Source organism: Podarcis vaucheri (assembly GCF_965113315.1).
Source record: "Podarcis vaucheri genome assembly, chromosome: 16".
NCBI lineage: Eukaryota > Metazoa > Chordata > Lepidosauria > Squamata > Lacertidae > Podarcis > Podarcis vaucheri.
In genome coordinates, this window is record NC_138754.1 from 27,806,641 (window position 1) to 27,820,555 (window position 13,915).

At 48.8% G+C, this 13,915-nt stretch overlaps 1 protein-coding gene across 2 annotated transcripts in view; it reads left to right on the forward strand.

Annotated features, from left to right (window-relative positions):
• The first annotated feature begins 4,454 nt into the window (after positions 1-4,454).
• The window catches only part of GGT1 (gamma-glutamyltransferase 1), a 34,812-nt gene continuing 25,351 nt past the window's right edge, over positions 4,455-13,915 (forward strand). Inside the window, exon 1 of one of the 2 annotated variants that reach the window (XM_082203251.1) lies at positions 4,455-4,685. The gene's annotated coding sequence lies outside the window, so the exon portion shown is untranslated. Of the gene's footprint in view, positions 4,686-11,516; positions 11,649-13,915 lie in introns of those variants that run through there. The other variant, XM_082203250.1, reaches the window with a different exon arrangement.

The window sequence follows — 13,915 nt, forward strand, 5'->3', positions numbered from 1 at the left end:
CATGCCCGATTTGGGAACTTTTCACGTAGCAAAACAACAACAACAACACTGCGTGATGATGGATTTTTTTGGATCTAGCCGACCTAACCGGAAGAGTCTGCGACCAGAAGGAGGACGAGTACCAGGAAGAATGGACAAAATTTAACGATTACTTAGCTAAATTTGTTAAGTTAAACCAATTGGAAATAGCTTGCAGGCAACAGATTGGCTTAGGAATTTATATGTTTAACATGTACAGTCTCGAATTGAAAAGATATAAGGATGTTAATGGACTAAGTTAAGTTTATAAGAATTATGATTTGGAAAGCCGTCATAAGGATATGCATGGAAATTCAACCAAGGGGAAGCGAGGAAGTCACTTAACAATGTCAATAAGTGTAATTTTAATAAGGATATGATTTATGTTTGTCTCTCTGTGTGTTTTGTTTGTGTATAATTTTGTAAAACTTAATAAAAAAAAAGAAAAACAACAACACTGTGTTAAAGTCAACGCACCGTTTCCCACCTGATCCTGGAGGGCTTCCAGAAGGGGGATTGATGTTGTCAACAGTTGCAAACATATCGAAAACAAGCCTGCTGGTTTTTCCAATATTGGGTCCTCTCGTTTCCCCAGAGTAAAGGGGCGGGGAAATCGGGCTGGCCTCTTGATACCAACGTGTGAACTCTGCAAAAGAGGTGTGAGCACTCAGACCCTGATAAATACTTGGGAAGTGGCGATATTTTGCACTTCCTTCTTTCTTACAGAATTGTAGAGTTGGAAGGGGTCCCAAGGGTCATCTAGACCAACCTCCTTGCAATGCAGGAATCGCAACTAAATATACCCTGGCGGATGGCCATCCCATCTCTGTTTAACAGGACATCCAATGAAGGAGAGAGTCAGTCCACTACGTTCTGAGGTAGTCTGTTCCTCTGTTAAACAGATCTTACTGTCAGAAAGTCCTTCCTAACGTTTAGTTGGAATCTCCTTTCGTGTAACTTGAATCCGTCGGTTTCGGTCCATCTTCCATCTTTGCTCCATCTTCCATGTGACAGCCCTTTTGAGATTAACATCAGAAGAGCCTTTTGGATCAGGCCAAAGGGGTCTATTTCAGCATCCTGCACTCTGCCCTCCAGTGGTTTCCAAGATCTAGTATTCAGAAACATTTCTACCTGTAGCTCCCTCGTAGTATTGAAATGCATTTGCCGTTTTTTTAATACCCATTCAGCCAGTTTGGAGAGATGCTTTTCCGGGGATCTTCGCATCTTTTCTCTTTTCACCATCCTGAACGTTTGGGCTTCGTTTGCAAACTTGGCCAGCTCATTCCGAACTCCAGGACACTTCTGAACAAGTTAGCAAGCACCGGGTCTGCTCCCAATGCAGTTTTGTGGGGGACCCCTGCTTCTCAAATCTCTCTATTTTGACAATGGTCCAGCTTTCATTGAGACGCGGGTGGCGCTGTGGGTTAAACTGGTTCGCCAGAAGCGGCTTAGTCCTGCTGGCCACATGACCCGGAAGCTGTACACCGACTCCCTCGGCCAATGAAGCGAGATGAGCGCCACAACTCCAGAGTCGGCCACGACTGGACCTAACGGTCAGGGGTCCCTTTACCTTTACCTTACCAGCTTTTCATTTGCTGCCTAGGGTGCTCTGAGCCCCTCTTCCCAACAACAGTTTTTAGCTTTGAGGCTTAGAAGAAGAAGAAGAAGAAAAGAGCTGGCGGGGAGCAGTCTAAGAAAGCTGAGCTGCCTGCTGAGGAGTCGGCCCCTTTAATCTCAGCACAATGTCCTCTTTCTCTCTGGCAAGCAGGGGTCTTTAAAGCAGGAGACATTGGGGACTGACCCTGAGACCTTCCACCTGCTAAGGCTAAGCACACACTCTGCTTCTGAGCCCTCTAATTGCACCAAGCCCTGGAGGCCAGAGGGTGTCTCCACATGCTCAAGAAACGTTGGGCTGCCTTTGGTTTCCTTCCTGACTGCCTGCTTCTCCCCTGCAGCGGAGACAGGGCTGCACATCTGCTATTGTTGTGTAGGAGGATCTAGCCAGAGACGCTTACTACTTCTGTTAGTGGTGCTAGTCCACATGGAACTTGCCTGTGATGCTATTATGAAGCACCTTCAAGGGCTGTGCTGCTGCAAAGGCCTTCAATTCAGGCCACACCCTGCAGGTTGTGAATCAACCTCCAGTTGCAAAGAGTCATGAAGCAAAAGAGCTCCCGTTTTTTTGCTCGACTGCTGTCTGGCACTACCAGAAGGCGCAGAGGTGTCACCTGTTCTGCAAAAGCAGATCGCGAAGCCGTATTGCCAGTGAGAGGGCTGTGACGTCAGAGGAGGGCTGAGGCAATGGCGCCAGGGCCGTTGGAAGCAGCAATGCTCCTGTAGATCAGCTTCAGGAAACTGCAGGAAGGCAGATGGCTGTAGGGCATGAATCCTGCCTGAAGGTTTCCCTGCCTGATGTCCCCCTTTTTGGGCTTGATCTGGTTTCAGGCTATTCTGTTTTTAGTCAGGTGTGTGGGGGTAGAAAAACACCTTCATATGCTGTGAAAGGGCCAAAGTGTGTCATTCAAGGGGCCACATTAATGATGGGTTGTGGTGGTGGTCAATTTGGAGGGCCATAGGAACTAACTCCAAGAAGAAGAAGAAGAGTTTGGATTTGATATCCCGCTTTATCACTACCCGAAGGAGTCTCAAAGCGGCTAACATTCTCCTTTCCCTTCCTCCCCCACAACAAACAGTCTGTGAGGTGAGTGGGGCTGAGAGACTTCAGAGAAGTGTGACTGGCCCAAGGTCACCCAGCAGCTGCAGGTGGAGGAGCGGGGAAGCGAACCTGGTTCCCCAGATTACGAATCTACTGTTCTTAACCACTACACCAAGCTGGCTCTCTTCGCCACCGCCCCAATAAATTATTTGAGGAGAAAGGGGTGGGGTAGGGGGAAAACACCATAGAAAATGGGGTGGGAAGTCAATAGAACAACAAAAAAAATTACGATGTATTGGAATTTTATGTGAAATTTGGAAATTGACAGGAACTTACTTTGTGGTTTACTTTTGAAAGAAAAGATGGGGCATTAAGGCAGAAAATAGGAACTGGTTGATACTTATCCTCTGATGTGAATAAATGCATAAGCATTAAAGTAATGGTAAAGGGCATCACCCAGCCCTCAACTGCTCCACCCTGAGACCTTTTGTACAGTGGTACCTTGGGTCAAGAACTTAATTCGTTCTGGTGGTCCATTCTTAACCTGAAACGGTTCTTAACCCGAAGCACCACTTTAGCTAATGGGGCCTTCCACTGCTGCCACACCGCCACCGTGCGATTTCTGTTCTCATCCTGAAGCAAAGTTATTAACCCAAGGTACTATTTCTGGGTTAGTGGAGTCTGTAACCTGAAGCGTCTGTAACCTGAGGTAAAAGGTAAAGGGACCCCTGACCATTAGGTCCAGTCGTGACTGACTCTGGAGTTGCGGCGCTCTTCTCGCTTTATTGGCCGAGGGAGCCGGCGTACAGCTTCCGGGTCATGTGGCCAGCATGACTAAGCCGCTTCTGGCGAACCAGAGCAGCACACAGAAACGCCGTTTACCTTCCCGCCGGAGTGGTACCTATTTATCTACTTGCACTTTGACGTGTTGTTGAACTCTTAGGTTGGCAGGAGCAGGGACCGAGCAACGGGAGCTCACCCCGTCGTGGGGATTCGAACCGCCGACCTTCTGATCGGCAAGTCCTAGGCTCTGTGGTTTAACCCACAACACCACCCGTGTCCCTTTAACCTGAGGTACCACTGTATATAAATAAAAAATAAATTAATTAAATATCAACAGTGGCCAACCAGGCTGCAGGGGAAAGGGGTCTGTGAAGCCGGGTGTGTGTGTGTTCTTCCATCAACCTACTTTTGCGTTTTAAGTTGCCTTTAGTTTTTGCTCCTTGGTTTTTTTCTCTTGGGAGAAATAAAGGGGTGGGGTCTGAATATAACTGGTGAAATTGGTTCATGGTGCAAGCTGCCCATCCTTCATCCCTGGCATGTGGGCGGCCCTGCCCTTGAAAGCATTTCTTGCAGCCCCCTCTGCGTCCTTGATGGAGTGCTCATCAAGAGGCACTTTGAGGAAAAGGAACCGGACATCTCATCCTAATAACAGGATGCCACGCAAACAGCCAGCTGGTGAGTCTTGGCTGTCCAAGTGTCGGCCTTGCCTTAGAAGCGAATGCCAGCTCCGGCAAGCTCCACGGTGTCTTCACATTCTGTCCTAATTCCAGCTTCATAGGAATGTTGCATCCCCTCTGTAATGATAACGTTGCGCTGGCGTGACTGTAATTAGTGGTTGAGAAAAACACTAATAAGTCACTTAATTGGCTCTTCTTACAGAAGAGGCTTCCTGAAAAGGAAAACTGTAATTAATGCTCCCCGCTGGAGCAAAAGCCAGAAGTGGGGTGCATTTCTGGGACGTGTGAGATGAAGGCATTTACACACACGACACGGAATTGATGCCGGTTTGTTCAAAGAGCTTGACACCGAAGCTTGACATCCTGGTTTACATCTTAGGAAGTTTTGTGTTGAGGACTCCTTGCAGAGCAAGCAAACTGTTTGTACCAACGTGTCTAGAAACCAAAGTTTCACGGACACATTCATTGTTTCTGACAAAGAATTTGGATGTCGTCTGACATTCTTAAGGTGGAGACCACCACAAATGGGAGCAACTTAAGCTGGTGAGCGGGTGAGTCATAGACACATTGCATTTTTATCATGTTGGTCGCCAGATTATTATTTTTTGTCTAACCACCTTGTTTCAATGCAGGTGGAACTTAGACAGTGATTCATGCTTTCGTTGTTTTTTCTTTCCACCACATAGACGACTGCATCATTTTAAAGGTGTTTCAGCTTGGGCAGCTTTCCTCCCAGCAGTTTAGAAAGTTTCCCCATTTCCTTGCCTAGTCCAGAGTTTCTCTTCCCACACATTCTTGAGGACTGGGAAACCGCGGCAGGCAGGCAGGCAGGCCTGTTCCCACTCACCCTGCAAATGAAATGGGAGCTGCCTTTTAGCCCTGTGCTTGTTTGCTGCTTTTCAGAGAGTGGTTGCTCCCAAAGCAAGGTAAAGGGACCCCTGACCATTGGGTCCAGTCGTGGCCTACTCTGGGGTTGCGGTGCTCATCTCACTTTATTTGCCGAGGGAGCCAGCGTACAGCTTCCAGGTCATGTGGCCAGCATGACTAAGCCGCTTCTGGCAAACCAGAGCAGCGCACGGAAACGCCGTTTACCTTCCCGCCAGAGTGGTACCTATTTATTTATTTGCACTTTGACCTGCTTTCAAACTGCTAGGTTGGCAGGAGCAGGGACTGAGCAACAGGAGCTCACCCCATCGTGGGGATTCAAACCGCCAGCCTTCTGATCAGCAAGTCCTAGGCTCTGTGGTTTAACCCACAGCGCCACCCGCGTCCCTACTCTTCCCAAAGTAGCTCACATCAATTAAAAGAGGAGAGAGAGAATTGCAAACTAAAGAAGCCCACAAGGCGTTGGAGGGTGGAGGGCAGGGCAGAGGGGTGAGGTTTTAAGGAGAAGGGAGGAGGAGATCATGTCTTCAAGGCCAGACCAGAAGTGGTGAGCAGGTGATTTTTAACCAGTGAAAGCCAGGCTGATTGTGCCTTGCTGGCATTCTTGGCTGAACAAAGGCTGGTGGTGTGGGTCGATGGAGGGGGTAAGCAGCCCCCTGCTTGCTCCTGCATTCCCTAGGACAGCTGGCTGTTGGAGCTCAGCCTTCTTTCTGGTGGGACAGGGGAGGAGAGGGAGGAGGGGAGAGAAATTCCCTGGAGCTCCTCCAGCCAGGCTGGGACTTCCCCTTCTGCCATCATGAAACCCTCTGGCCACTGGCATGTGGCGTTTGACTGCAATGAGTCAGCACCAGGGACGGACTTTGGTAATCGTTGGCAGTCTGGAACCATGAGCGAGCCCCAAATTTGGCGCCCCCAAATGAATCTTCTCAGTTATGGATCTTCTCAATTCTGTGCCCCCTTGGCTCAGCGCCCTGTGCAGGGGAACTGCCCTAAATCCGACACTGGATAGCACTCTGGGTAGGGCACTCTGTACGCTACTGGGAGCACTCTCGCCTCACAGCAGTTCCCTTGTTTAAAGATGTGAAATCAGAGACTTAAGTTTAGAAGTCTCCGCCAGCACCCATCTCCAACGCAGATTTTGGCTGCCAAATGTTGGCTGGCTTAGCTCAGATACTAGCCTGACTCTCGCTTGGGCGCTGTCTCCAAAATGGAGTAGCCAACGTCAATATATTAAGGATTTTAAAGGTGGGGGAAGTTTTCAACAGAAGAGTTTCATGTTCTCCCCCGCCCACCGATTTTATTTTTCATTGTGTTTATAAAACCACGCTATGTGGATCCCATGGTGACAAAACAGAAGAGTGGTATAAAATGTTGCTGCGGAGAATGAAACAGTAGCCTGTTAATCAGATCAAAAAGCCAAGAAGCTGCCATTGCCTAAATGTTCTCAGGCGTCTCCTGCAAAGGCTGGCAGAAAGAGATGGTACTTCGCTTGCCCTTTGAAGGACAAAAGGGGCACCCGAGCCAGCAGAATTCGGGGGCCACAGTGGAGAGGGCCGCATCCTGGCTCACTGCACAATGAGCCGTGCCCATTTACAGGACCACCACAAGGGTTCCCGTCAGCAGTTCTCAAGAGTCTGGGCTGTCGTCATAAAAACAAAACTACAAGCAATTATGTTTTGACATCTGTTGAAAACCTGTTTATTCAACCCACCACTTGCTGATTTTTAACACCTACCTTTTAAGTGATAATGGTGTTTTTTATTGAAATGTTTCCTGCTATGGGTTGCTATGCCAGTGGCGTAGCGTGGGGGGTGCGGGGGGGGCCAGCCGCACCGGGCGCAACACCTGGGGGTTAGGGTTAGGGGGCGCAAATCCACGGGTTAGGGGGTGCAAATTACTTGCCTTGCCCCGGGTGCTGACAACCCACGCTACGCCACTGTGCTATGCTCATGGTTTTAATTTATTCTTTTAATGTAGCTCTTCCTGGTTGGCTGAAACAGGACATGCTCATATCTGGTGGGTGCACATTGCCTTGGATCAAAGCTCAAATGCAGGTGGGCAGATGAGAGATCAAAGTCATGTTCTCCAGTGGGAAGTGGGCTATCAGTCTTTCAGGCTGTGCCTTGTGACTCCTTCAGAGGGATGACTGCTGCTCCTTAACAGCATCTCCTTGAACCTGCCCCATCCCCAGTAGCAACATGTGGGCAGCCCAGGGTAAATCCTTGGGCTTTTGGGGGGGGGCTGCTCCACCCAGCAACTGAGCCACTAAGTCCTGGTCAGCCTCGAAGGAAGCTCATGCAGAGCACATGGCAGTACAGTGGTACCTCAGGTTGCATACGCATCAGGTTACACACGCTTCAGGTTGCAGACTCTGCTAACCCAGAAATAGTACCTCGGGTTAAGAACTTTGCTTCAGGATGAGAACAGAAATTGTGCTCCGGTGGCGCGGCAGCAGCGGGAGGCCCCATTAGCTAAAGTGGTGCTTCAGGTTAAGAACAGTTTCAGGTTAAGAACGGACCTCCAGAACAAATTAAGTACTTAACCCAGGGTACCACTGTAATCCAATCTCAAGGGTGATCCGATGTGTGAGTCATTCATTGTGGCAAAACTATCCCTGTCCTGGAATGGCCGGAGCAACCATCTAGCAAAAGCGGCCTCTTGGGCCATCAGTAACAACAGTTCAAGAATGGTCCTTGGATGTTTGTGGGTTAGGGTTAGGCCTCCTCCAGAATAATCTGCCTAATTCCTCTGGCTATGAACCACCCGCCCACAGAACCTGAAGCTCGCCAGGGTTCAGACTTGGCTTATTAGCTTCCAGGATGTGCACATCCAGCCCTGAGTCGGACGCCACAGAGAAACAGAGCTTAGGATCCTCTGTGTTGTGTCGCCACTGTGCTCCGAAATCCCTTCACGGCTGCCCCCAAACGGCTTCGCACAGTTGTCAAACAGCACCAGGGAGAAGATGGCACAAGCCGCAGCAGGTCAAGATACCTCTGCCCGATGCCACTCTCTGAAACTGGCCCTGCAGACAGGAGGGGAACCACTTAAACATGGCACCTCCCACTCCCAGCCTTCAAAGATGGACTGGCATTTTCTGCAAAGGATTGCTGTGCTTCATTTGCTATTTCCGTTTAGGTTTGTTTTAAAAAGAAAATGGTGGATGTTGGTGCCACTGTCTCAAGCGGGCTTGTGTTCTGCTGAAGGGAAAGGCCTCCCTACCTCCCATTCCTGTGACCTTTGATTCTGCTCAGGGAGGAATCAGTCACCCATCAACTGGCCTGGTGAGCTTTCTATTAAACTCCAGTTCCCTTTGGTGGTTTCCGTAGTTTGGTCTTTTTTCCAATTGAAAGCAATGTGTCTGGGTATTCAATGGGAAGATCGTTTCCCCCCATCGCATTTTACACCATCATCTGACTAAAAACCTGTCAGAGGAAGGAGGAAGGAGGGAAAATGGACTCCTCACCCTGGTAGGAAGGTCCCTATATTCCAGAGTTTTTAAAGCAGATCCTTCTTATTATAAAATTAACGAATGTTAAAATGTTGAGGTTTTTAGTAAAGAAAGGAGATTACAGCGACAAGAGATTAAGTAAAAGAAAAGAACAAATAAGGAACAAACTTGATAAAATTAAGTTTAGGACTTGCTGAAACAATTTTGGAAATTGGGATGTAGAAAGGGGAGGTTTGGGGGAGTCAGAGAAATGAGGCTTATGAAAAAAAGGAGATGAAATTATACATGTTTGTTTTGTCTTTTTATTTGTTTGTATTGTTTATAAAAATTTTGTAAAACCAATAAAAATTTTTATAAAAAAAAATTAAAGCAGATCCTTCTTAGCGTGGCCCCAATGGGAACATCAGGAGAACCATATTGTAGCAGAAGAAGCAAGTTAGGGGGACGAGACCCTTTGGAGTTCAGAGTGTCCTGATTGGCCAATTCTTCTGCTTCTGGGGCAGAATAGGTAAAAAGAAAAAGCTAAAATCAGCTTTAAAAACAAAACAAAACTTCCAGAACTGCCAGAAAATGTTAGAAGAGTCTGAAAGATCACTGCTCTTGCATTGTTGTTGTTCTGTCTTTTAAAATTAGCCCTACAAATTTCTTACCAAAAAATAGTAATAATGTAGCCCCAAGGCAACTTACAAAGTTCAGAAGGTTACCAAAGCACATAAAACACAAACCGTAGCAACAGTATAAACAAATGTAAGATTAAAAAATATATCATAAGCCCCTAAGCGAAAAAGATGGCCATCGGTCATGGATGCTTTAGTTGAGATTCCTGCATTTCAGGGGGTTGGACTAGATGACCCTTGGGGTCCCTTCCGACTCTACAATACTATGATTCTGTGACGTCACTCTATAAAAACCCACCATAAAACCTATTTGGCCTTCCCAGCCCAAACAGAAGAGCGCTGGCCAGTAAGCCGCCATCAAATGCCTGGAAATGAAAGTGGGTATTAGCCTGGCACCCAAAAGATGGTCCTTCGGGTGACCTTCGTGCCTCCCTGGCAAGCTAACTGTTGGGGCAGATTCTCTTGGTGCATCTTGCTTCCTGGCACACCTGTTTCCCCGCCTCCTCCTGCACTTTCCTAAACACGTAAGCAGACCAGGTGTTCTGGCAACCTGGGCACTTTAGAAATGGAACAGGAGGGACAATTAATTCCATTTTCAGTGCTCCTAATTTACACAAACAGAAACAGAGAACCAGCCTTCAAAATTTGCACTTCTCTGAATTTTTCAGTGTAGGTCTCCAGCCCAGTATTATTATTATTAATAATAATAATAATAATAATAATAATAATAATAATAATAATACCCCGCCCATCTGGCTGGGTTTCCCCAGCCACTCTTTTGCCCATGGTTTCACTGACCTGTAATGTTTGTTCTGTGGGATTTCTGCTCTCATTTCCATTTTTTTAGGATGACTTCCTGCACCATCCCTGCTCGACTGGGGCACTGGGCATCAAGAAAGGCTTTCCTGATAAGAGATGGGTGAAACTGGCAGCATTGGTTTCTTGTTTTTAAGTTGAGTTCTCTACATTTCCACATCAGTTTTCTTTTTTAAATGAATATACTGTTTCTAGTCCTCATGAAAATTCAGCAGCCATTTAGAGCATTTCCCCCCTATATATATATAGAGAGAGAGACAGCGCACAAAGCCACTTCCCCCTAGTAATACATTTCTTTATTTAAAACAAATGAATTGATACCTTTTTATACACCCCTTACCTTAGAACATGCGGGTGTGGAGGACTCCCTGGTCCTGAATGGGGTAATTGTGCCCCTGAAGGACCAGGTGTGCAGCCTGGGAGTCATTTTGGACTCACAGCTGTCCATGGAGGCGCAGGTTAATTCTGTGTCCAGGGCAGCTTTTTATCAGCTCCATCTGGTACGCAGGCTGAGACCCTACCTGCCCACAGACTGTCTCATCAGAGTGGTGCATGCTTTAGTTATCTCTTGCTTGGACTACTGCAATGCACTTTTTGTGGGGCTACCTTTTAAGGTGACCCAGAAACTACAACTAATCCAGAATGCGGCAGCTAGACTGGTGACTGGGAGCGGCTGCCAAGACCATATAACACCGGTCTTGAAAGACCTACACTGGTTCCCAGTACGTTTCTGAGCACAATTCAAAGTGTTGGTGCTGACCTTTCAAGCCCTAAGCGGCCTCGGCCCAGTATATCTGAAGGAGCGTCTCCACCCCCATCGTTCTGCCAGGACACTGAGGTCCAGCGCCGAGGGCCTTCTGGCAGTTCCCTGACTGAGAGAAACCAAGTTACAAGGAGCCATGCAGAGGGCCTTCTCAGTAGTGGCACCCGCCCTGTGGAACGCCCTTCCACCAGATGTCAAAGAGAAGAACAACTACTAGACTTTTAGAAGACATCTGAAGGCAGCCCTCTTTAGGGAAGCTTTTAATGTTTAACAGACCACTGTATTTTAATACTTTGTTGGAAGCCGCCCAGAGTGGCTGGGGAAACCCAGCCAGATGGACAGGGTATGAATAATAAATTATGGTTATTATTATTATTATTTATTAATCAGCCTAAGCTGATAACGGGCCAGCTTTGCCACAGGGCTTACCACCAGTGACAGAGATGGAGGTGGGAGCATCCCCCAACTGCATCCCTGTTCTTCCAGAGGGAGTGCTGCCCCCCTCCAGAAGTAAACTCCCCAGCCTGGGAACAGCTCACCCACAAAGTCTCCATCTCACCCTGATTTGGTCTCGGTTTGTCCACCCTCCATCCAGCTCTCCGCTACATCCAGGTCCCTGTCTGGAACAGTTGCAGCCTCCCCTGGTTAAGAAACAGAAGGACAGAGGAAGAGATCTATTTGCAATTCTAATGAGCAATTTAACAGAGGAAGAATGCAGTGGAGCGATTTGTGAGCACAAAGAGAGGAAGAGAGGGCAGCCCTTCCAAATGCAACCCTGGGCACCCTGGCAGGATCTCCCCCCCCCCCCGCCATTGGCTCCCTGTCTGGCTCTCTCTCTGGCCACTCCCCTTTATAAAGTCCACCTGCTGTTGCTCAGCCTCACCTAACGGACCGAAATCACTGCAGGAGAAGATCCAAAGAGCAGGCAAACATCCCTCTGTGGATTCCAAAGCCAGCCCCAGCTAGTGCCTCAGTTTCCCTAAAGGTATGTAACACGACTGCCTCTTTGGCCAGGGGAAAGAGTGGCTTAGGCGGCCTCTGTCTCTCCCTTGAGCAGAGAGAGACCTGTCTCCCTTTCAGGTACATAGAACTTGCTTTATTTAATGACGCTGAAATATCCTGATAAGCAAGCTCAGGGACGCTGCCTTCTCTGGCTCCTTCAAAGCCAGGTCATTATTTATCCGCGCACACCATGATTTCTTCTAGGGAGCCAAAGGATCTGCATAAACATTTCTCGTTTCGTATGCGAAGTTCCTCTTGGCTGGGCTCCAGGGCTCCACACCAAGGGTGTTCTTGTGTGTCCTGAGGACTTTGAGCTTGTCTTTCTCAAGCAGTCATCCGATGGCACCTTTCACAAGGGTGGAGTGAGAAGGTTCTGCCTTTCCAAGGAGCTGGGAAAGGCCCCCAGTCTGCCTGGCCAGACCCTTGAGAGTGCTGAAAGTGACTGTTTGGACCTTGGGCAGTTGAAAACAAAGGCTGCTTCTGAGATCAGGAGGAGCCTTTGCCCTTTCTAGGGCTCTGGGCACCACAAGCACGCCAGTTCTTCCCTGTGTTCAGAAAGGATGAGGGGGAGGATGGAGCAAATTGAGGGGGACCACCTCATATGGTCCCCCTCAGGTGGTCCTACCTGGGCAGGTAGTCCTCATCTTCTTCACAGCCAGCCAGACACCCAAACATGCCGATGTTGGCTCCAATGGGGTGAAGATGATGTCTGAGCTGCACTGAGGATCCCTGAGTCATAATTGCTGCCTTGCCTGCCTTCCCTGAATGATCAACGCCTTTAATGTAAATCTCAGAAATGCCTTCCTGTCAGTCAGGCTCAGGAATGGCCATGCATGCTTTGAAACCAAAGCCTACGAGTATTCCAGGGGTCCTGCGAGCCCCTTCAGAAGAAGATTCCCTTTTCCACGTCCTCCTCAAAGCCGTGCAGCCCATGTAGGGTATATGACTTGGGGAGGGGGACAAAGTGTTACCCTACTTGCAGGGCGCCTTCATCCCCACTGCTTTTGTTGGGAGACAAGAAGAAGAAGAAGAGTTCGGATTTGATATCCCGCTTTATCACTACCCGAAGGAGTCTCAAAGCGGCTAACATTCTCCTTTCCCTTCCTCCCCCACAACAAATACTCTGTGAGGTGAGTGGGGCTGAGAGACTTCAAAGAAGTGTGACTGGCCCAAGGTCACCCAGCAGCTGCAGGTGGAGGAGCGGGGAATCGAACCCGGTTCACCAGATTACGAGTCCACCGCTCTTAACCACTACACCACAGAGGCTCACAAGGGGTCCTGGTAGGCTCAGCCTCCTGGGAAGGTGTCTCGCCTTGCACCGGGGTCCCACAGAAAGAAAGAGTGCTGCGTCTGAGAGCAGAGATGAGCGTTAGTGCCCTGGAGGCATCTGCTGCCCACAGAGTCAAGGCCTGCACTTGTGCCCACACGTCAGGTGAAGGCAGGTGGGGTACTCTGTCCCTTCCCAGGACTTCTGTCCTCCAACAGCCTCTTCACTGGGAAGCCAGGTTTACTGGCAGGAAACGCTTTAAATCTTCCCCTTTTCCTTGTTCGCTGTGCAAGCGTCCGGTTTGGAGGGTGCTGGTTAAGCCAGAATTAGCTGCTGTGATCGCAGGCTCTGGTGCCAAACTGAGTCACTGGATCATGCCAATCACTGTGTCATGCCAAAAAGCATTAGTTCCCTAAGACAGACAGACAATGGCATTCGGAACCGAAACCCACCTGTGGCTCCTCCTGATTCTCAGATGCTTGCGAGCCGCATCAGATGATGTGATTTCACCTCCACTGTTTGCAGAAAGGGAGATGCCCCTCTGAAAACACACAGAGGCTTCCCAACCTGTATGGAGCCAGACTGGGGCCCAAACTCTTGCATTCATCTCCGTGTGAAGGGAGCAAGCTTTTTGCAAGGCCTGCCTTGAGGTAAAAAAGGTAAAGGTAAAGGGACCCCTGACCATTAGGTCCAGTCGTGGCCGACTCTGGGGTTGCGGCGCTCATCTCGCTTTATTGGCCGAGGGAGCCAGCGTACAACTTCCGAGTCATGTGGTCAGCATGACTAAGCCGCTTCTGGCGAATCAGAGCAGCGCACAGAAATGCCGTTTACCTTCCCGCCAGAGTGATACCTATTTATCTACTTGCACTGGTATGCTTTCGAACTGCTAGGTTGGCAGGAGCAGGGACCAAGCAACGGGAGCTCACCCCGTCACAGGGATTTGAACCGCCGACCTTCTGATCAGCAAGTCCTAGGCTCTGTGA